The sequence below is a fragment of the Lissotriton helveticus genome, chromosome 1_1 (genome assembly GCF_964261635.1).
Source record: "Lissotriton helveticus chromosome 1_1, aLisHel1.1, whole genome shotgun sequence".
Lineage (NCBI taxonomy): Eukaryota > Metazoa > Chordata > Amphibia > Caudata > Salamandridae > Lissotriton > Lissotriton helveticus.
Window position 1 is genome coordinate 2,064,907,054 of NC_136057.1, and position 22,685 is coordinate 2,064,929,738.

General features: G+C 42.8%; 1 protein-coding gene across 1 annotated transcript in view; it reads right to left on the reverse strand.

Annotated features, from left to right (window-relative positions):
• Nucleotides 1–22,685, reverse strand: part of AK5 (adenylate kinase 5) — a 2,677,990-nt gene that overhangs the window by 419,763 nt on the left and 2,235,542 nt on the right. The window lies entirely within an intron of this gene.

Genomic DNA, 22,685 nt, shown 5'->3' on the forward strand with positions numbered 1-22,685 from the left:
GTAGGGTCATGATGGGGGTAGTGTTTTAGGGTTTAGGGTAGTGTTGTAGTGTTTGCGTAGTGTAGGGTCATGCTGGGGGTAGTGTTTTAGGGTTTAGGGCAGTGTTGTAGTGTTTGCGTAGTGTAGGGTCATGCTGGGGGTAGTGTTTTAGGGTTTAGGGTAGTGTTGCAGTGTTTGCGTAGTGTAGGGTCATGCTGGGGGTAGTGTTTTAGGGTTTAGGGTAGTGTTGTAGTGTTTGCGTAGTGTAGGGTCATGCTGGGGTGTAGTGTTTTAGGGTTTTGGGTAGTGTTGTAGTGTTTGCGTAGTGTAGGGTCATGCTGGGGGTAGTGTTTTAGGGTTTAGGGTAGTGTTGTAGTGTTTGCGTAGTGTAGGGTCATGCTGGGGTGTAGTGTTTTAGGGTTTTGGGTAGTGTTGTAGTGTTTGCGTAGTGTAGGGTCATGCTGGGGGTAGTGTTTTAGGGTTTAGGGTAGTGTTGTAGTGTTTGCGTAGTGTAGGGTCATGCTGGGGGTAGTGTTTTAGGGTTTACGGTTGTGTTGTAGTGTTTGCGTAGTGTAGGGTCATGCTGAGGGTAGTGTTTTAGGGTTTAGGGTTGTGTTGTAGTGTTTGTGTAGTGTAGGGTCATGCTGGGGGTAGTGTTTTAGGGTTTAGGGTAGTGTTGTAGTGTTTGCGTAGTGTAGGGTCATGCTGGGGTGTAGTGTTTTAGGGTTTTGGGTAGTGTTGTAGTGTTTGCGTAGTGTAGGGTCATGCTGGGGTAGTGTTTTAGGGTTTAGGGTAGTGTTGTAGTGTTTGTGTAGTGTAGGGTCATGCTGGGGGTAGTGTTTTAGGGTTTAGGGTAGTGTTGTACTGTTTGTGTAGTGTAGGGTCATGCTGGGGGTAGTGTTTTAGGGTTTAGGGTAGTTAAGTTGTTTAGTGTATGCTAAAGGCATATTCGTTCTAAAAGTTTTCGTTATTTTAATTTGCGGCCTAATAGTACATGCGGGATGTCTTTTGCGGACTGATGGTATGCGGGATTTCGTCATATATTCGCTAATCATACTTTCTATGGCAAAATGAACCCCCTCATTTTGTTCATTTTTAAATTAAATGTTTTAAGAGTTACCACTTTATTCCAATCAAGATGGCTTCAGGTGTGCCATACCTTTGTAATAAGTAGGACTGTTAGCACTCTAGTTGTTCTTTAGAACACTCTGGGACATTCTGTCATTGGGCTATAGTTGGGCTACATCTGGCTGATATTTGGGCTACATTTGTTTTTTTTGTCTCTGGTGGCCATCTTTGGGCTACATTGGGCTACATTGGGCTACATTGGGCTACATTTGGGCTCCAACATATATATAGCCCAATGTAGCCCAATATATATTTTTCAAAGTTAATTTTCGTAAAAACCACTGGAGCCTATATCTTGAGACATAGCAAAAGCACATCGGGCTACCAGTCCCTACAATTTTGCCAAGTTTGGTGTAAATCCATTCAGCCGTTCAGGCTAAAAGTGAGGCCAACCGCCCTATGGAAAATTGCATGGGAAAAACACGTTTTGGGACCCCCCTTTTTTCTCGGCCCCTCCTTGACGAAACCCCCCCAAATTTTCAGGGGCTGCTCAGAAACAAAATGTTCCATTTTCCTGAAAATTTCAGCCAATTCTGTCCTCAAACGCCAAAGTTATTCGACATAGAATTTTCAAAAATCCCATAGGAAAAAAATCCTAACTATATATACCTACTGGCTATCGCCAGTAGGTAATATATATATATATATATATATATCTATATATATATATATATATATATATATAGATAGATATATATATATATATATATATATATCTATATATATATATATATATATATATATATATATATATCCAAGAAAGAAGTGACTCAAACAGATAGATTCACCAAGGAACAAAAATATATTTCCACTACAACATTTCAGCTTCCGCCTTCCTCAGGTAGTTTCAAGATGGTAAGCTCAGTGGCTGCACAGATGACACAGCTGAATTTTCAAAAAGCATCATGAGTGAAGAGAGTTCTTGAGATATGCAGGAGCAGGAAATAAAGAAAACAAGCATTGGCATAGCTAATAGGTCTCGCCTTTGGGATCTTATAAGTGTTTAGCCATGTAACAGTTGATGTTGTTGCACCAAGGATATTGTGCTGCGTAACTAAATACTTATAAGGTCCGAAAAGCGAGACCTATTGGCTATGCCAATGCTTGTTATGTTAGTGATTGGTTGCACTTAATATTTTCTAAAGGTGATAGAACTCACACTTGAGTATGGCTGTGAAGCCGAAATGCATTGTCTTTAACATCTCAATAAATACGATACTCACACCGTGAGGAATGCCTTGGATTATTTACTTGTTGTATGAACATTGCTACAGACTAAGCAGCCCAGATTCTGGCTACATTTTCTGATCCCATTTTTGTTGGCCTTAGGACTCTGCACACTTTACCACTGCTAACCAATGCAAAATTGCGTGTTTTCTGTCCTTACAACATGTTGAAATAGTCTTACACCCAATTGGCACATTTAATTTAATTGTACGTCCCTAGTAAAGTGGTACTACATGTGCCAGAGCCTGTAAATTAAATAATACTAGTGGGCCTGCAGCACTGATTCTGTCACCCACTTAGGTAGCCCTTTAAACATGACTCAAGCCGGCCATTGCAGCCTGTGTGTGTTGTTTTAACCTGTCATTTTGATCTGGCAAAATAAACCTTTTGTTAGGCCCAAACCTTCCTTTTTAAAACATACAAGTCATTCCTGGGGTAGGCCCTGGACAGCCCAGAGGGCAAGGTGCAGTGTGTTTAAAAGGAAGGCCTTTCCCTTTAAGTTTTAAATGTACTAGTAGTGAAAAACTCTTAAAGTCATTTTGCACTACTGCAAGGCCTACCTATCCCATAGAATAACATTGGAGTTGCATTATTAAATGTAATCTGCTGTAACTTCCAACTGTCAACCTCCAACCCAATGCCTCACAATGCTGTGCTACTAAAGTTGAAAACCGAGTGAATGAGCGAACCACGTTAAGTGGTGAAGGTCACAGAGTCTGCTTCTACTAAACATACGTTGCAGGATGTAGGCTCTAGTACTAAAAAAAAAAGGATGAACAGTGTGCTGGCACTGAAGGAGGAGGGATAACAGAAGCTTGTGCTAATTGGCTGCATAGAATATAGACTCTGGCACAATTTTGTTAGAATCTAATATGTACTTGACATGTCAGAGTTGCATTTTAAAAGAAATATAAAGGTATATCTTTGAAGTCAATATACATTATCTAAATTTAGCTCAGTATTATGCAAGCATGCATCTACGTACGTATTTATGTTTTAAGGTCTGAAAACCAGATCTGACCTTAAGCTCATTGGTAAAAATGTGTACATGCATACGTTTGTGTCGATTTTCTTAGTACAGTAGTTGATGAAGGCCTAGAACAATGCGGGTCCTTACTTGGCAAAGTGTTTGCGTTATGTATAGGATGGTACAAGACAGAATCTAGGTCACTATGCATATTATCTTTAAAAACTATCAGCCACACCATGAGTTATTTTGGATGGAAGACAGTGATGGTACACATTAAAAAATCACTTTGACTAATTACAACAGTGTTGTGCTGTTCTGCCACGGTTGCCATAGCAATTGCATGTAATGTCTGACATTTTCATGTATGGTTTATTTACCTACAGTATGAAAGATATTCAAGTAGGTCATGTTAACAATGTTTACTATTTATTGACTACTGCATGCAGGTATTAACTTTAAATAAATACTTCTTGTAATATCTGAAATGAAATATATGTCACATATCTAGGGACTCATTTCAAATTGGCAGTGTTTGTGTGCATAAATAAGATACAATCTACACCCCCTCTATTTAAACTGACTTACATTAACTATTTCAGTTAATCTCACAAGCCAGCACCTGGAAACCCTTTTATGAACTCTCTTGAAGAAGCCAGAACTGAATCCAGAAGAATAGTTACATTTCCTCCCAAAATTCAAGCAAGCTAGCAAAAAGTGTACTCTGCAAACAAAATCGTTTCATAAGAAGCCACCAAAATCGCAGACCCCTCCAGTCTGATTTTTGGGATGAAGCAACTACTGATAATACATTTCTTTGAAAAGAGCAAATAATATAGACTGGTCTAGTTGGCCCAAAGCCTGTCATTTGACTCCTGCTATCATGATCAGAGGCCAGATGTACAAAAAGACAAGTTACAAGTTTTGATTGCAAATTGCACTCGTGTCACAAAATCTTCAATTGTAGAAGATAGCATAATGACCTGCCTAATGGATATTAAATATGAAAGTCTTTATTTGTGACTCCTGTGCTTGGGTCCAAACACAGACATGGTGGCCTGCATGGGCAGCAGTCCACTATCCCTGTGTTGGCATTATCAAACGGTAAACATTTTTTTAAAGTAGACTGTGTTCCTTAAAGGAACCGGTGCTGCTTTTTAAAAACAATATTGGCAGACCATTGCATGTTCTACTTGAGACTGTCCGAACACAATTGCCTCTGGAGTAGCCGTCCAGTACGGAATTGGTTATCTCCACCTTTGAAGAGTCTGCAGCTTATCAATGGTTTGCTGCCGCAATTGTGATCACAAACCATTGATACATCTCATTGCAATTTGCAATTAGGTGTGGATTCCCCATTCTAATTGTGATTGTGGAATTAGTCAGTGAACCAATGTTATGGTTCGGAAAAGGCTTTGCAAATCGCAAAAGTGTTTAGTAAATAGCCAAAAGCAATTTTACAGTCGCAGACCCAGTGAGACTGCAAAATGGCTTTGTACACCTAGCCTCAAATGAATGGCAAAACTCGGGGCTGAACATTCAGGCTAAGTCTTCATCCTGTCGTGGTGTACCCCATTCCCCATAGAAAGAACCTGAAAATAATATAACACCTTGAATATGTTTTACAGTAACACTAATGGAAGCAAAATTATCAATATAATTTTTAAAATCCTCATAGCAAATTCTGCTGCTAATCTTGCCAGACACCAGAGTGCAAATTAATATCTACTAACTTATATTATTCAGATAGCTTGTGCTGTATGCTTGCTACTTGTTGCCCATTCTTTAGTTGAGCAACCCAGTTCATGTCCTATGTGGGTAAATCAGCAAATGTAATGGCCACCAATAAATCTCCAACATATACTTTAATCAATGCCATGGCCTGCTTTAAAACCTTACTGTATGATTCTGGTGTATAGGTGGTTGGGCTTGAACCATCTGCATGGACCGTTCAGATTCGTTTAGTGTGTCCACCCTAGTTCCAGAATGTTTGTATTGGATCTGGTGCATGTCTCTGGCCTGCTATCTTGTGATACTTGCTCTAATAAAGTTATTTTGGATTTATCTGAATGTTTGGCTCTGGATCACTGCTTCTCTTAATACCCTGATTGCTACAAGTGTTGTTTGGCAACAATGTATTGGAGCAGGCCACTGGAAGTGCACAATAAGCAGGAAAACACTCCTGGATGCCTCTACCAAGTCATATCTCTGGTCGTAGCTTCCATCATTGTTCATACTCCTCTCAACCTTCCCTGTCCGGGTGAGTTCTGAGGATGTTTCTTGCTCCAACTGCCACGGTCATCTAGAGGAACATTGTGCACTCAAAGCCGCGTGATGCTGTGCACTCCATGTCACAACCTATTGTTGCGAGTGTTACACTACAAGCCTTGTTCTGCAACACCAAAGTTGCTTAATCAGCTTCTTGATTTTTTATGCGACCAGCCAACGAGCTTCATTTTCCTGTTGGCTCATCACACAGTAGATGATTTGTTTTAACTACAGTTGTTAATGAGTGCACACTTTGCATCCTGGTGGTGCTCTTACTCAAAATGTACTAGTAATTATTTTAACTCGTTAAAAAGTTTTTAAAAATCCACTTCTGCCTCCACTAAAGAATAAGATCCAAACCAACCAATATTTCTACAACTTTACAAGTAAGACATTCTGTACTCTCCGATAACGCTTAACCTACAATACATGTATTAAAGGCTCATTTTTACATAACTGGTTTATTATTATTTCTGATGGCGACTCTCAGCTACTTCTATCTGTGGTATAATCACTTTTTCAATGCAAAAGTAATTATTTTTGCTGCCTTCGATCTTGTTCCGAGAGATAGACTGTGGATTGTTCTGGCGGAGCTAGGGATTCCGGGGGAATTATGCCCGAGTTAGATGTGGCAGAAGAGGGGCACTTTCGGACAGTTTCCCTATTGGCAGGGGGGTAAGGCAGGGGTGTGTGCTAGCACCGACCCTGTTCTGCCTCTTTGTCAATGGGGTTATTGACCATTTGAATAGGTTGGTCGATATTGATGCTCCCAAGCTCAATGGCAGCAGGATCCCCGCTATTATGTTTGCGGACGACACCCTGCTGCTATCTAAATCTCCCATGGGCATACAACGTGTTTTGGACGGGTTTTCGTCCTTTTGTGTGGAGCGTGGGCTGGAGATCAATGCCATGAAAACTAAATTTATGATCTTCAGCCCTCCTCCCACAACTCGCCCAAACCCTACCATAGGGTCGCTGAGCTTAGAGAGGGTCTCAACCTTCGAATATCTGGGCCTAACCATCAATCAAAACCTGACATGGGACTCTCACTGTACTAGGGCCACCTTGAAATTAACACAGCTAACGGGTGGGATTAGTAGGATGGCAAGCAGGTCTACTTTTAAACCTTTTGGCCCCCTCATCCATATCTATAAAATGCAGGCAAGAGGGGCCGTTACCTACGGCGGAGAATTGTGGGGCCATGCTACTGCCAAGAAACTGCAGATCAGCGAGAACAACTTTATAAGGAAGTTGGCAGCTTTACCATCTGGCACCCCCCTTCTTCCGCTGAGATTAGATTTGGGTCTCAGACCTATTACTGAAGAATTGGGACTGAAACCCTTGACCTATTGGCGCAGAATATGGAGCTCACCGGACTGATCAAGCTACAGGAATGAGCTCACAGAGATCCTGCGCATACCAAACGCCTCCCAGATACCCTGGCTGAGATACATCAGGCTAACATGCGAGGCTCTAGGAAGGCCGGAACTATGGCAGGACCCGGGTAATGCTTATGGCAGGACCCCTGGGAAACTCCTGTCGAGAGAGTACTATGAGCTAAAGTTACTTGTCTCGATTGAGAGTACTCGTGAAGGGTCCTTAACCAATTTGTTCACCATGTCCAAGGACCTATATTTCCCTGAGCCGGTCCTTGATGGAATTAGTACCGTCCTAACAAGGAAACTTTTCATGCAGTGGCGCTATGGCACATTGCCCCTTGGGGCCTTCACGGATCGTTGGGTTAGGTCCAGACTTCCACACAGTGCCCAGCTTGTCGACACCCTAGGGAAAATGATCTCCATATTCTGTTTTTTTGCAAAACCTACCAAAGGCCAAGGAAATATTGGCTTGTTCCACTCTTGAAAAATCTTGGGTTCAGACTATACCTTCCAGCCTACAGAATACTAAAGACTGACTTATCCCCCCTATTGTGTTTGCTGTTGCAAAGTTTTTAACAGCTGTGTGGCATATCCGTAATCGCTGTATCAAGTTAAATACGGCTAAAAGCACGGCTTGATATTTCTTTAAATTGTTATATTTTCCAATTCTCATTATTTAATATTCCCTTGAATGCGCAATATTGCTTACTTTTATGGTTCCTTCTGATTTTTAAATTACAATCTGTTTTTTAATTATTTTAAATTTTTGTTGCAACCTTTTATGATCCATAGTGATCGAAATAAAGACTGTGAATGAATTATTTTTATTAACACCAGTGCTCTGTCCTGGTCTTAAATACTACGTTTTAACTGGTTTACAGGATGCCATTGTTTAATCCACTACCACCATTTTGAGTGCCCAGAAGAGCCTCCAATAAATTGGAGGCAGAGGTTTGATTAATTTATAAAATGTATAGGTCCTAGTTGAGCAGAGAGATTAAGTGCAGAAGGTAAAACGTGACTGCTTCTTTGCTCATTAGGATTTGAGGGAGGAACCATTTCCAAACATTTACTAGATGTTACGGCAGTCAACACAGTGAGTAAACTGGGAGTAAGAATGGAAGGGAGGCTATCCATGAAAATTCAAGTTCAGTCAGTAACCGGTACATGCTTCGGACTTTTGAAAATGATCAGGAAACTCCTCTACCTGCTACCAATGATGCATAGGAATTTAGTGGTGCAGGCTCTCATTACTTCCAGATTGGACTATGTTAATGTCCTATATTTTGGTCTACCGGAGTGTTTATTGAACAGGCTGCAGATCGTTCAAAGTTCAGCAGCCAGAGCAGTCCTGAAGCTAGGCACCAGGGAACAGATGTCTCCCTATCTGAAGAAATTACACTGGCTCCCGATTCGGTCCAGAATTATTTTCAAAGCCCTGACGCTTGCCTTCAAAGCTCTCCATGGGCAGGGGGAACATTACATCAGGAAAATAATTTCCTTTTGCACCCCCCATAGATGGTTAAGATCAGCTCACCGATATTTGATCATGGCACCGAATTTCTGTAGAGCCTGGTGTGTAGGTCGGTCCTGCCATGTTCAAGTGGCTCACGTTTGGAATAGCCTGCCACTATTGCTGAGACAGACCACAACCCTTCTGGAATTTAGAAAGCAGTTAAAAGCCTGGATGTTTCAGCAATCACTTTAAATTATTGGTCCCTTTCGGTATCTGTAGCTTTTGCTCTCACGTCTCTTCTGTCATAGCGCGGTACACTCTGTAGCCAATCATATCTCAGGCATGAGATCAGAAGGGTTCACGGATCCATCATGGCCACAGTTGTATATATGAGAAATCTTCATATTTCTCAGGAACTACTGAATGCATTTACACCATTTAACAAAAAGAGTGCTCTCCGGACCAAGAGCTGCGCTTCTGCCAAATTTGGTGTAATTCCGTTCAGCAGTTCGGGCTGTAGCTGCTTCAACAGTTTCCTAACGAAATTAACATGAGGAAAATGTGTTTTGGTACACCCCCTTTTCTCTGCCCCACTTAACGGGTCACTCCGAAATTTTCAGGACAGAAGCTCAAGTGACCTCCCCATTAGTTTTGAAAATTTCAAACGGCGAAACACAAAAAAAAACCACTGAAATTCAACAGTTATAGTTGACTGGAGTAACTTTAACTCACACCCCAACCATGCATAATGATGTCATTTCAGATGTCATAGAGAATGTCATGAGTGATGTAATAAGTGAGGTCATAAGCAGCGGGATGTTATTTTATTTCCCTGCCTCCATTGTTTTCTAAGGGAGTGTGTTGCAGTACCATTGGGTGGCCAGTGTGATGCTTGACTTACTCCAAGGCTACATAAAGGATGTAGTGTTGTGCTGTGCATGTACATCATGTGCAAGTGTATGTGTACCTGCAAATTGTGCAGTACATGAAGGGTATAGTGCTGTGCAGCCCGTCTAACCTATATGAATGTGTTGGGTGTATGTATACCTGTGAAGGATACAACTCATGGAAGACTCTGGGTTCCAGTTTGAGAGACCTAGGGCCTGATGAAGAAACATGAGCAGAGAAGGTAGATTTGTGCATTTCTGCATTCCAGTAAGGTGGGTGGGACACACTGGAGGAAAGGAGAGCCAGGCTCACCGGTACATTCAGGGTGCTCTAGATTTATAGAGAGGTCATAAGGAGTATTGCACCTTTATATCTTAACCTTTCCCTGCTGCGTGGGGGTTCAGCTTGTCTTTAGACTTCCCCAAGGGATTTCATTGTTGAGTCCCACTTGATCTGGATGGAGCCTATGTACCCATCTCTGTCCAAAATAGAGTAGTGCCTTTGTCATGTCTGCATACGCATGTGATAGTTGCTCTGTAACAGACCACTCATGTTGCTCGGCTGTGTGGCCTTTGTCAATGTAATGTGACGTCAGCCTTGTAGCATCCCTTTTGCATCTAATTGTGCTACGATATTCTATGATGCGGATGCGGACCTTCTCGGTCATCATTCCAATGTATAATAATCCGCATGGGCACTTAATCACATAAATCACATTAGTGGAGTTACAGTTCATGAGACTCTGTCTCCAGGGCGTTTGCATCCCCAGAGAAGGTAGAGGCACCCCCCTGCCCCTGGAGAGATTTGTGCATTTCTGCATTCAAATAAGGTGGGTGGGACACACTGGAGGAAAGGAGAGCCAGGCTCACCGGTACAATTCAAAGGGTGCTCTTGATTTAGAGAGAGGTTACAATAAAGGGGCCTGGTCACATCTCAGGAAGGAGATGGGTCTGATAAGATAAACATGAAGAGTAGGGCTGACGCGTTGCATAGCAAACAACCCACCTTTTTTCTTCACAATTTTTCTATTTTGATTCTGATGAAAGCCACCACACCTCTACAGAGGGTACGAGGCAAAAACATGTTGACCACCACTTATTTTAAAGGTTGAATTACCTCCTCTCATAGCACTTATTTTTAGCCCAGAGTTAGTTTTATCTCAAAAATACATCTATCTTTCTTTTCTTTCCTCGCCACACCCTGCTCTACTATTGGTTTTAGGAGACCTCTTTAGAAACACTGAAAACATCCCTGAACTCCTCCCTCTCCAAGATGGGGATGCAGACAGCATTTCAACCAGGTTGCAATGAGAGGAGGATTCCCAATGAAGAAGCATGTCACCTACGGGTGGGTGAGAGGAATCATCCTATGAAAGGGACATTCCAGCACTCCCTTGTTCTGTTCTGCATTTATTTTCTAGACCCAATCAATCAATATATTTGTAAAGCGCGTAACTTACCCGTGAGGGTTTCAAGGCGCTGAGGGGGGATGCTGCTACTGTTCGAATAGCCAGGTCTTGAGGAGTCCCCTGAAAGTCAGTAGGCCCTGCGTCCGCCGTAGGTGGAGGGGGAGTGTGTTCCATGTCTTGGCGGCGAGGTGGGAGAAGGATATGCCGCCGGTGGTTGCTCTTTGGATGCGGGGGACAGTGGCGAGGGCATGGTTGGCGGAGTGGAGCTGGCGGGTGGGAGTGTAGAAGCTGAGGCGGAAGTTGAGGTACGTTGGTCCAGTTTTGTGGAGTGCTTTGTGTGCGTGGGCGAGGAGCTTGAAGGTTATCCTCTTGTTGACAGGGAGCCAGTGTAGGTCTTTCAGGTGGGGTGTGATGTGGCTGCGGCGCGGGATGTCGAGGATCAGACGTGCGGATGCGTTCGGGATGCGTTGGAGCCATTTGAGGAGTTTCGCCGAGTCTCCTGCAAATAGGGCTTTTCCGTTATCCAGTCTGCTGCTGAAGAGGGCTTGGGTGACCGTCCTTCTAGTTTCGGTGGGTATCCACTTGTAGGTCCTGCAGAGCATACGGAGGGTGTTGAAGCAGAAGAAAGAGACGGCATTGAGCTGCTTGGTCTTGGAGAGGGTGGAATCGATGATGACCCCTAAGTTGAGTCCGTGGTCGGTGGGCGTGGAAGCCGTTCCTAGCGAGGTAGGCCAACAGGAGTAGTCCCATGCCGAGGGGGTGGATCAGAGGATGTAATGTAATGTAATGTATGTGGTCTTGTAAAGCGCACTGCTGCCCTGAGGCGTCCTGGCGCTGTAGACCGCTGGGGAACCCGTCCTGGCTATCCCTGTGAGATGGTCCCTAACTGGGCATCTCAAAGGTGAAACCAGGCATCCCCGGCGAATGTGGGGGGCTGTTGTAGAGATGAGGCAAGCTAATGCCCAGAGTTGCCGAGTGTGATCCCTGGTTAGAGTAGGCACCGAGGCGAGAATTATCGAGTCCGCTGACCCTGGTCCACGACCCTGCCGCGTAGGGAATTGAACCCTGGTCCCGGGCCGTTCTCTGCTTCTGGGTCTGCCGCCTCTAATCAGTGAGCCACACCACTCCACAAGGATGGATGAGGACCTCCGTCTTGTCGGAGTTCAGCTTCAGCCGGCTGTTTCTCATCCAGTCGGCGACGGCCATCATTTCCTCGTGGAGGTTGGTCTTGGCTGTCTGAGGGTCTTTGGTGAGGGAGAGGATCAGCTGGGTCAGTGTAGGTGATGATGTTAAGGTTGTGCAGTCGGGCGATGTGGGCGAGCGGGGCCATGTAGATGTTGAACAGCGTGGGGCTGAGGGATGAGCCCCGGGGTACGCTGCAGATGATCTCGATGGCTGTAGAGCGGAAGGGGGGGAGGCGGACGCTCTGTGTTCTGTCGGACAGGAAGGAGGTGGTCCAGTCCAGGGCTTTCTCTTGTATCCCAGCGTCGTGGAGGCGTGTACGGAGGGTGTGGTGCCAGACCGCGTCGAAGGCGGCTGACAGGTCCAGGAGGATGAGGGCCGCGGCCTCACCGGTGTCTAGCAGGGTTCTGATGTCATCAGTGGCCACTAGGAGGGCTGTCTCGGTGCTGTGGTTGCGGCAGAATCCGGACTGGGGCGGGTCCAGAATGCTGTTTTCCTCGAGGAACCTGGTCAGTTGTATGTTGACGGCCTTCTCGAAGACCTTCGCAGGGAGATGGGTCTGAAGTTTTTGAGGTCCTTGGGGTCGGCCGTGGGTTTCTTCAGTAGGGCATTGATTTCTGGGGGGTTCCAGTCCTTTGGGAAGGTAGCTGTCTCCTGGGAGATGTTGATGGCTTTCCGGAGGTGGGGTGCGATGACTGTGCTGGCCTTGTTGTGTTTTTTTTGTAACCTTTTGATACACATATCACTGTGGCTGACATTCAGGTGTGAAACTCTAGTCACTCCCATGGCCTGTGTTGTCGAGTTCTCAGATTTGGAGTCACTTCTGCTGTGACTGACTGGTTTCTGGAGGAAGAGAGAACAGAGGAGAGGGTACTTCAAAAGGAAACAGACCCCAAACATAATCCATTTGGTGTCTGGAAACGCACTCTAAAACGGGGAGCTTGAGAACTTACACAACTGTCAACTGGCAAGCAACTAGTAGGGCTGTGTGAGGAGGAGAAGCTCAGGAAGACTTTGTCTGTGATCAGGACTGGAAGCCAAGGCCTGCTAGCCTTCCAGCTGGGTGAGGGGACATCATTCAGGGAATTCAAGATCACCTCCCCTGGAGCACTAGCGCTTCTCTGCTTGCCAAGACCAGTGTGCCCTTTGAGGAAGAGGAGAAAGTTGGAGGGAGTGAGGTTCAGTACAGAATCCTGGCCAGTGGATTCCATTTAGCGGGGTGTGAGGAGACGGCTGTTGCAGCAATCGGGTCATTGCCCATGTGCCGGGAAATTTGAAAACTTCACCATGCAAGAGAAGGGCTGCCATGAAGCTAGCCGTGATCTTTACTGCTCCTATCAGGTCATGTAAAGTCATTGACCTCTGTATGCTAGGTGGGGCCTCCATGAAGAGTGCTGCCCTAATGTAGCCCATGTGCTGTGTAAAGTTGAGGACCCCTTATGCCGGAGGGGCATCCATAAAGATTGCTGCGGGGCAGATCAGGCCAGAGCCAATGTGCCGTGGGGAGACAGTGACCCCATATGTTGGAGGGGGCCACTATAACCAAGGAAGAAGTGTGGGCTGGTTGGGATAGTCATCGGAGGAGAGAGGCCACAGAGTTGACCCAAGTGGGCCTAAGCCATGACTGATGACCAGCGCTAGGAGCATTGCACTCCACCCCACTACAGGGGGGATGGACAGCTGAGCGCAACCTAACCAGGCTGCGTGAGAATACTTGAAAGACTGGGATGAATCTAACTCTTTACTTATCTCTAAAACCCTGATGGGGCTTCAAATCCTAATTGATAAGGTCCAACAGTTTTGCAGGTCAAGGGGGTTAGAGCTCAATGTAAATAAAACAAATAGATGGTGTTTGGAACGGGCCTAGTTAAAAACTGTCATTCACGCGGGTGGGGAAGCATTAGAGAGGGTGCATAGTTTCATTTATCTTGGGGGTCAAGCTAATAGAGAGCTTCAAATGGTCAGGACAAATCACCAGGAGTACGATGTTAATAGAAAGAGATCAAATGTTATTAACAGGTTACAAAAGAAAACAAGTACCCACCTTATTTCACCAGCCCTAAAGGTCTAGCGCGCAAAAGCACAGGGTGCTGCACTGTATGGTGCTGAGATCTGGAGCTATATAAATGTCCATATGCCTTCCTATTGCTGAAAACAAATTTGCAAGAAAGCTAGTTTCCGACCTCAACAGCACCCCTATAATTCCACTATGTTTTGAATTGGAATTGAGGAGAATTAATGACCAAGCCACTCTTAAACCCCTAATGTATTGGGTTTGTCTCTGGTCTACACTAGAGTTAAGTGAATATAGAGATGGGCTCAATGATTTACTAAATGTAATGGGCACAAAGGCAGTTTCCTGGCTTAAATTTGTTTCACATTGGCTCAAGAAGCTGGGTCTTAATAGGTTACGGGATGCGACAAATGCTATATCGCGAGTCAACACCATCAACCTGAAAATTTGCTACTGGGCACACATACATGAATGTTACATAAGAGGTGGATCAAATGGATCGTTGACTAACATGCACGTTGATTTTAAATTGGTCCTGTGTTTTGAAACATTTTTAGATTCAATATCTCCTCCCCTAGCAAAAGGCTTTTATGTCTGTTTTTGTTTAAGTATTCTCCCATCGAGAGTCTTTACTGATAAATGGAATAAGGATCTGGTCACAAGCCTTTGTACTGCTTTTGCCTCAGACAATGAGACCGAGACACATATTTTTTGTTGTTGTCCAGAATACATTGGCTCTCGCCGTAAATGGATTCGCCCAATATGTCGATCCTTGGGCTTGACAAGATATTTAAGTGGCCCATGGAATTCTAAAAAGTGATACATCCCTGGCTATTATTTTTGCTGTCAGGAAATATTTCCAGGCTGTTTGGCATAGGTGCAGTAAAACTTTAAAGGAAATAGTACGCTGAATCATGCTCTATACTAACTATAAACACAACCTCTGGACTATATATTAAGGCCCACTTATAACATTTTAAAACTTCCTGAGGTATTAATCTCTTGATCGACATCCAACGCGCCCCCACTTTAGAACACCTTCAGGAAGGCTCTCAAGACCTGGTTCTTCGGCTGAACTAAGCTGCAGCCACTTCCTCTTTCCCATCCACATTTACTACAAAAATATACACCTAAGTAAGAATTAACGGGACCACTGCCTGCTCTTAAAAAACATTTTCACATACATTTACGAATGGGTTACCCCCAACTTGAAGTTTATGGTAAAATGTGAATGTTTTGCAACTGTATTTTGGTTGCACAACATTCATACATACCACTGGGAGTTGCTATTAGGAAGGGAAGCCCTTAACATGCTTCTTCCTAATACTTTTTTTTTTTTGTTGCAGAGTTTTATATAGCGCGAACTAGACCCAAACCGAATCGGGTATCAGAGCTCTTTACATAGCACCAGTTACGTTACATGAGAACACACATTCATTTTAGGCACGGAGAGATTAGCAGCTAGATTCATCAAAGTCCCGTTTTGCGAGTCTGTAATAGCGATTCATAAGGAATCGCTATTAAGGACTTGCAAAACGGGATTCATGTAGGAATTGCATAAAGAAATGCGATTCCTACATCTTCCTTATTTGCGGTTAGCAATTTGCTAATCGCAAATAAGGATGCGATTTCAAGGGTGCAGGGGTGTCCAAAGGACACCCTGTAGCAACCCTGAAATGAAAATGTACACATGTGTTGCGCACACACATGTCCGAAGGACATGTGTGTGTGTAACATGCAACTTAGAAAAATGCACTGAAGTGCATTTTTCTAAGTTTTCGCTATTTACCACGAAGTTTCAATTCGTGGTAAATAGCGGCCACAAATTGCGAATTCGCAAATTAAATATGGTTAATGAATTGCATTTAAGGAATCTCAAATAGAGATTCCTTAAATGCAATTCCTCGCAAAAATGCAAATTCTATAATATCGATTTTTGCATTTGGGATGATGAATCCCAAATGCAAAAATTGAGCTCGCAAAGGGCCAGATTCTCGGAATCCGGCCCTTTGCGAGCCGATTTCGTGTTGATGAATCTAGCTGTAAGTGATTTGCCCAGAACCACAGGAGGTTTTGGCGTCGTTACAGAGACTCGAACTCAGATCCCCAGGTCAGACATACAAACCCCTCCCAAGAATCTAATATTAAGAGAAACCCAACAGTCCAAACCAGTGGTCGAAGTGCATTAAAAAAAGTATGGGAACGGTGATGCTACACACAGGGAGGCTGGGTCTAAGACGTGGTTAAAATAAATTTCTGATATTTTTTTCAGTCGTTAACCTTAAAGTAATAACATATAAAATACTAAACCACTAACCCATTTTGTAATTCGGTAATAGGTTACTGAATCACAAAATTAGGTTTAGTACGTAGTAAAAGGCTTTTTCTCTGTCGCAAACGGCTCGGTTCTGCAAATTGGGCTGTTTGCGAGCTGAAATACTTGAAAAAAGCTTCGTACAAGTGTAAATTTACCTTTGTCAATCGGGCTCTATGTGGTCAAAGATTCAAGGTCTCGTTACACTTTGTTCTTCTCTGAGCCACCCTTCTTTTCTAGTCTCACCCTATTGGGGGTTGATTAATTCCTCAAATATCGCAAGTTTCATTTGATTCTAATTATGAAATTCCTTAACGAAACGCCATACTATGGCGGATTCAAGTAATTATGTTTGAGTTAAAAGTTTTGAAATAAATAAGAACATGTTGTATTTAAACGAAAAAATTTTGGTACACACGTCGAAGTAAAATGATTTCCCACCTTCTCGAAAACCCTTACCTTAAGAGTTTTCAATCCGTTACCAAGGAAATCAGCCTATTTTTTGACAATTCGCGACCTTTCATGAGCAGCAATTAATGGCAGTAATTGGCATCTTTTCAGGATTTGTGCATCCACACTTTTATGTCTTCTGTAGAGTTCAGATATCGTCCTCCTAACAGCAAAACGACTTAGGACTTCAATTTTACTTTTTTTTCTTGCATCAGCGATACCCAATTACTCGGTGAGATATTCAGCATAAACATTTTCAAGGTGACATGGGACATCACGTTTTTGCTTACTTAATAAACAAAGTGACTGCATGTCTAATTATTGCCTGTTTTTATTTATTCTGCTTGCAAATCTGGTTTTGCAGAATTTTCAAAAAAGACCAGCTCTTCCATAGAGAAGTGAATATATCCAATTTCTACACTGTTTTCCAGCATAATAATCAAGCTGCATAAAATATTTACAGCCCAATACATTTTTTATGAGAAAGAGGATCTAGGATGCAAATATAAATGACAAACTTACTTTTAGAGCATGGATTTTGCATTGTAAAGATAACCTCATTTACTTATATTTTCAAGATATGGGACAAGAATCTCGGATAGCTAGAATGCCCGTGTGAACTGTAATAGTATGGATGAAACCTAAAAAGCTCCAGTTTGAAAACAAATATCCGCATCTGATAGCAGCTAAAATTTTCGGATGCCAAAAGATCATTCTAAAACTCTGGAAAACGGTGATACCTGAACAATATTGGTGTTTTTACTCTTACACTATGCAGTTCCATGGTCCCAAGCGACCTCTGCCATGAAAAAGTCAAATATGTGAGCATATATCACACCAGGCCATATACATTGAGGAGCCAAGGCAGACAGGAGCAATTCCTTTTTTATAGACCCGATCTCCATAACTTTGCTCATACAATTTGTCTCCTTTCCTCATAATCTTCTAAAACAGATGTATGACACAATAAAGCAGGCGTTTACAACACATGCCATTACAATGCAGGCAATACAACAAAAACGTTGCTACCACGTGTTCCATTACTACGCAAGTCGTGACAACAACTTGCCTTAGGGAAGCGCTGGACTTGGAATAGTATATGTTACTAATCCAACTCCAGTCTGAGCAAAAGTAGAGAACATGTTGGATTTAAAATCCAACAACACGATCCCTAATGCAAGTCGTGGTACTGGAACGCGTGGTAACACCGCTTTTGTTGTATTACCCGCGTTGTAATGATAATGCGTGGTTCTGGCTGTGTAGAAAAGGCTGTTTCCCTTCTAAAACTATAGATCCTTTATAGTTATCTATAGATTTCTCTATAATGTGCTAACACTACTTCAAAATAAACATGGGGGAATATATACTAACAAGTAAAGTAGTGCTAACACTGCTCTGCATCAAGGGGGTATACCATAGGTGGTTCATGAAAAAAAAGTAGATGTGACCATTATCTTTTTCACCCATGACTGAACAGAAGGTGTTTGAGGATTTTGTTGTGGAAACTAGAGAAATATTCTTGCTATTTCACTATCAAAGGGAGCAGGTCCCAAATACTGAAACAGGGGACTCCGAAACTACTGTGGCTTATTTAAATTTGTTGATAGCATCTACCCCTTTATCAACAAAGTGCAATAGCCACCTTCATGGGTATGGATGGATGTTGCCTTTTAGATATCAATGGCAAGGGAGATAAGTGCTCTTTTGCACCAGCTGTACAGTTTTACACAGGATTTGAGCTGCCACAGAGAACCAGTGTATCTCCGTCCTGGAGGTGAACATGTACTCTTGTTGTTTTATATATTTTACCACCTTGATCCTAAACATTTGCATAATTTGTAGTTAGTAGATAAAACTGTCTATTGATAAACGCCCATTGCACTAGCCCCCAGGCTTTCATGAGGAAGACAAGGCATGGACGTAATGGTCTCCTCTCTTTCTCCTTTCTTGATTGCACTGAGAAAGAATGATTGCAATTCTGCACAGGTTCTTCATAGAAGATGAGTCAGATGAAGAACAGCAACACAATAAAACTATTCTGATACAGGGCAGTAAAGAGACGATCAAGAAGAGTCCTCCAGAACAAACCAAAAGGATTGGCTACCGAAAAAGAGGCAAAAATACCAAGAAAAATGACCTATTAAAGACAAGGAATACAGTGAAAAATGGGGATTCAAATACATTTTGACACTTCATTCCTACTCTATGATTAAAGCAGGAAATCAGACCGCAGGAAAAGTCTGGGTTCCATTGTGGATTGGTAAGAAGTAAGTAACTGAAATATGATGATAGCCATATTGGGCTGGTTCATAAAAATGGTTTGGCCACTCCTCCTTTTCAGAAACCATGATGAGAGCTGACATGTTGTTACAGGTAAGCATTTTATCAAACTTAGCACTTTAAACTACATCAAGGCAATGCTAATATTAAGCATTTGACCTACAAGAAGATTGGGATTAGCGAGACATTATCATTTGGGGTAGTAGCCACCACTTCAGGTGAGCTTGCTCCAGAGATCACAAGGCACAGGAGCATCCTCACCATGGAAAGGAATTTGCAGAGAGAAGCATCTCAATGAGTCTCTCTCCTGCCCTGTAGCTCTCTCAGTGTTGCCACCACTGTTGTTCAAGCCTCGCTTCCGAAATGCGCCATGCTCGGTAAGGCTGTTGTTGCTCGAGTCTTGGTCCCGCTGTGCACCTTGCTGCGCAGTTCAATCACCTCTAGTGATCAGCACCCTGCTGTTCACATAAAGGGTTTTAACATCAAATTCATGTGGCTAAATGACTGAAAGTAGGAGGACTTTATTGCAGTTTTGGAATTGTGTGTCCAGCATCATATTCAGCCTGATGTCCAACTTCAGAAAAATGGAGTATTCTATGCACTTTGTCACACTTTCTTCGCAGGTTTATCCTGGTGCATTCAGGTGCATGCCTGTCAGTGTAGCTAAGTATGGAAAAGGCCGTAGAACTATTTGAGTAGACCCCAATCCCCCTTTATGACTTTCTGGGTGTTCACCTCATTTGTACTGCATTTGCTTTACCATCGCCTGCACCCACCTAGGAATATCCACAACGAATCTTAGGAACGCATAATTTACAGCTGTGTCAGGATTTTCACAGGGATATGGTGCACCTCCTCATGTACCTTCTTTACGAGTCGCCTACCAAATATGCAAGTAGACTTTGCAATTTTTTCAGGGGACAAGTCTAACCATCACATAATGAAATCTAGTTAATTTATCCCCTAAATAGTCATTGTCATCAACCTACTGGCTGTAAGCATTCTTGGATAAGGATTTGCATAAAATTACTTATTAACCAACTAGAGCAACTTTAAAACTTTTGGTTTTGGTGAAGTTCTGGTACGTTCTGATATGATTCTCCCTACTTAGGATTTAGTATTTGAAAGTAAGTTCATTATGCAAGCTATAAATCTGCCCTGGTAATTTCAATCTGAGTATCTGGGTATGATAGTTTACTGCTACAAGAGGAACAGCAGTATTGCTTTGTTCATTTTGCCTTCCTTCGACTGAATGTCGGCATCCCCCTATTTCCTAATCCTTTGGGGAATGCATTTTACATGTGAATTTAACACCAACTCTTGCACGTGATGTAGCTACTTACATTAAGTGCCAGCAGAAGTATAGTGCCCAGAACATGTTGAGAAATACTTTCAGCATGTTAGGAAAGTTAGATATGTGTTCACTGAAAGGCACCTCTACTTAAGGCACTGCCAGTGCCCATATTTACTGGGGGAAATTCCACTGGCTGAGATGCACATTGGTGGATCTTCTGCCAGATGTTTCTCCCTCACTTAGCTCATATAATGGTGAATTTACCGACTTTGGTATAGAAACCAATGGTGGAAGTGATTCATCTTAACGAGAACAGAATGTCTGCCTTTTGTTTCCAAATCGGTTCCTTAGTTATTACACTGGAAAGGCAATTTGATGTGCTTAAAAGTGCAAATATTACTAGTTTGGTGGCCTTTTGCTGCAGATACCCATAATGTATTTCAAGATATTTTGGTTTGTCTGTTTCATTCTGCTATAGGGGAAATCAATGAGCCAATGAGTGCTGCTCATTGGAAATCCCAGATGCCTTTCCCATTGGTATATGCTTGAAGCTCCAGAGAGCTACTAAATGCAGCTGTGGGTTACAAGACTCTCCTCTGTTGCATCTACCAATCTTGAACTGGATAAGCATAGCTGTACTTGCAAGGGTAGCGCAAAGACATTAGCAGCAAAAACTCTGTACCAAATGGTTTACCGATAATTCCTATGCATAGTACGCACATGCATGCATGGGCTAATACAATGGCAATCACAGAACAAACTATTCCAATAGTCATAACCAAATCTAAAAGTCTTGATGCAATCTGCAACAATCATCTCATATAATGAATTTATTCTTCTTCCATTTTTAATATATCACATTATGTCATTTTGTATTGCCTTATATTACACACTTTCACCCTAAGCTCGATTTCAGTTTGGTTATAGCATTGCATCGAATCATTCAGAACATATGGTTGAAATGTGGCAACCATATCTTGGATTGTTCCATCTCATGCATGTTTCCAATACATTATTAGCATATTTTTTAAGTAAGGTGAGCCCAATCAGAAATCATACTTCAGCAGCCGAGCTTGCAACCCTCTTCATTTGGGTTTGTGGGTTTGACCTAGGTGTTGACCTAATCAAGCAAGAGTGATACTTGAGTGGACACAAGAATATACAAATAATTTTCCATACTTTGTCAAACTCTAAGAAACTGCAACTGTCTAAATGAGATGTAGGTCTCTTTACTGGAAGATAAACCAGGTGACCTTTCTGAAAGTGATATTTGGACAGGAGGACCATGGCCAGTTTGCAGCCTATCTCCTGATCACTTCTTGTGTCATAGGTTTTGGAAAGGACAAATAATAGTGAATTTCAATAGTTCATTGAAAGCTAACGCTACCTAGTCCTGAGCTACTGGTTGGAGACCCCTCAGTCCTAGAATGAATGAAGGGCATTTGATATAGCGAGACAGCTACTCAAAAAGAGTGTCCCGGCGCTGACAGAGTATGTGGCAGGAAACTTGATACACAGTTACGTTTAAAAAAAACCACATTTTAAGATGTTTCTTGAAAACCGAAAGTTCCGAGATGACAGGTAGTTTGTTCCAAGCCTGAGCGCCCCGGAACCCAAATGACCTGCCTCCCATATGGGCCAAACGTACTTTGGGAGTACGGACGAGGTCAGAGGAGGACAATCTCAAAGATTGTGCTGGAGTGTAGCGGTTAACTAGTTTGCTGAGATAGCTTGCTCCTTTTCCACGAAGGACCTTAAAAAAAAACTAGAACTTTGAATGTAATCCTTTCTTTCAATTACAGCCAACAGAGGGATTTAAGAAGGGGGACATATAAGACCTTGGTTTAGTTCTGAGATTCGGCCTGGCCGTGGAATTTTGCACTACTTGCAGGTGCTGGAAAAGATAGCTGGATAAGCCCAGATACAGGATATTAGCGTAGTCCAGTTTTGACGCCACCAAGGTCTGGACCACTATTTTCCTGGTAGCTATTGTCAGAAGTGGAAGAAATTGTTTTTACATATGCAAAATACCAAAGCATGAGCCTACCAGAGTTTGAACCTGAGTGCTCATGGAGATAGCACTATCCAGAAAAATGCCTAGGTTTTTAACAGATGTTTGCTCTACGTGAGGCAGCGATAACTCTTCCGGCCACTATACATTCCAATTACTCACTGAACGTTGGCCAAAAATCTCGGATTTATCTGGATTGCATTTCAACTGATTCACCTTGAGCCAATGAAACACCTTTGTAAGACATGCTCTGATGTTGACAATGTCAAAGTCAGTTCCCTTTTCGCAGGTGAAAATTAGTTGAGTGTTGTCCGCGTAGGATATAATCTTAGCACCATTTGCCTGTGCCAAGGATGCCAAGGGGGACATATATGAAGGTTAAAAAGAGTCGTGCTAAGAATAGAACCCTGGGGTACTCCTACATTCATGTTGGGCATGGG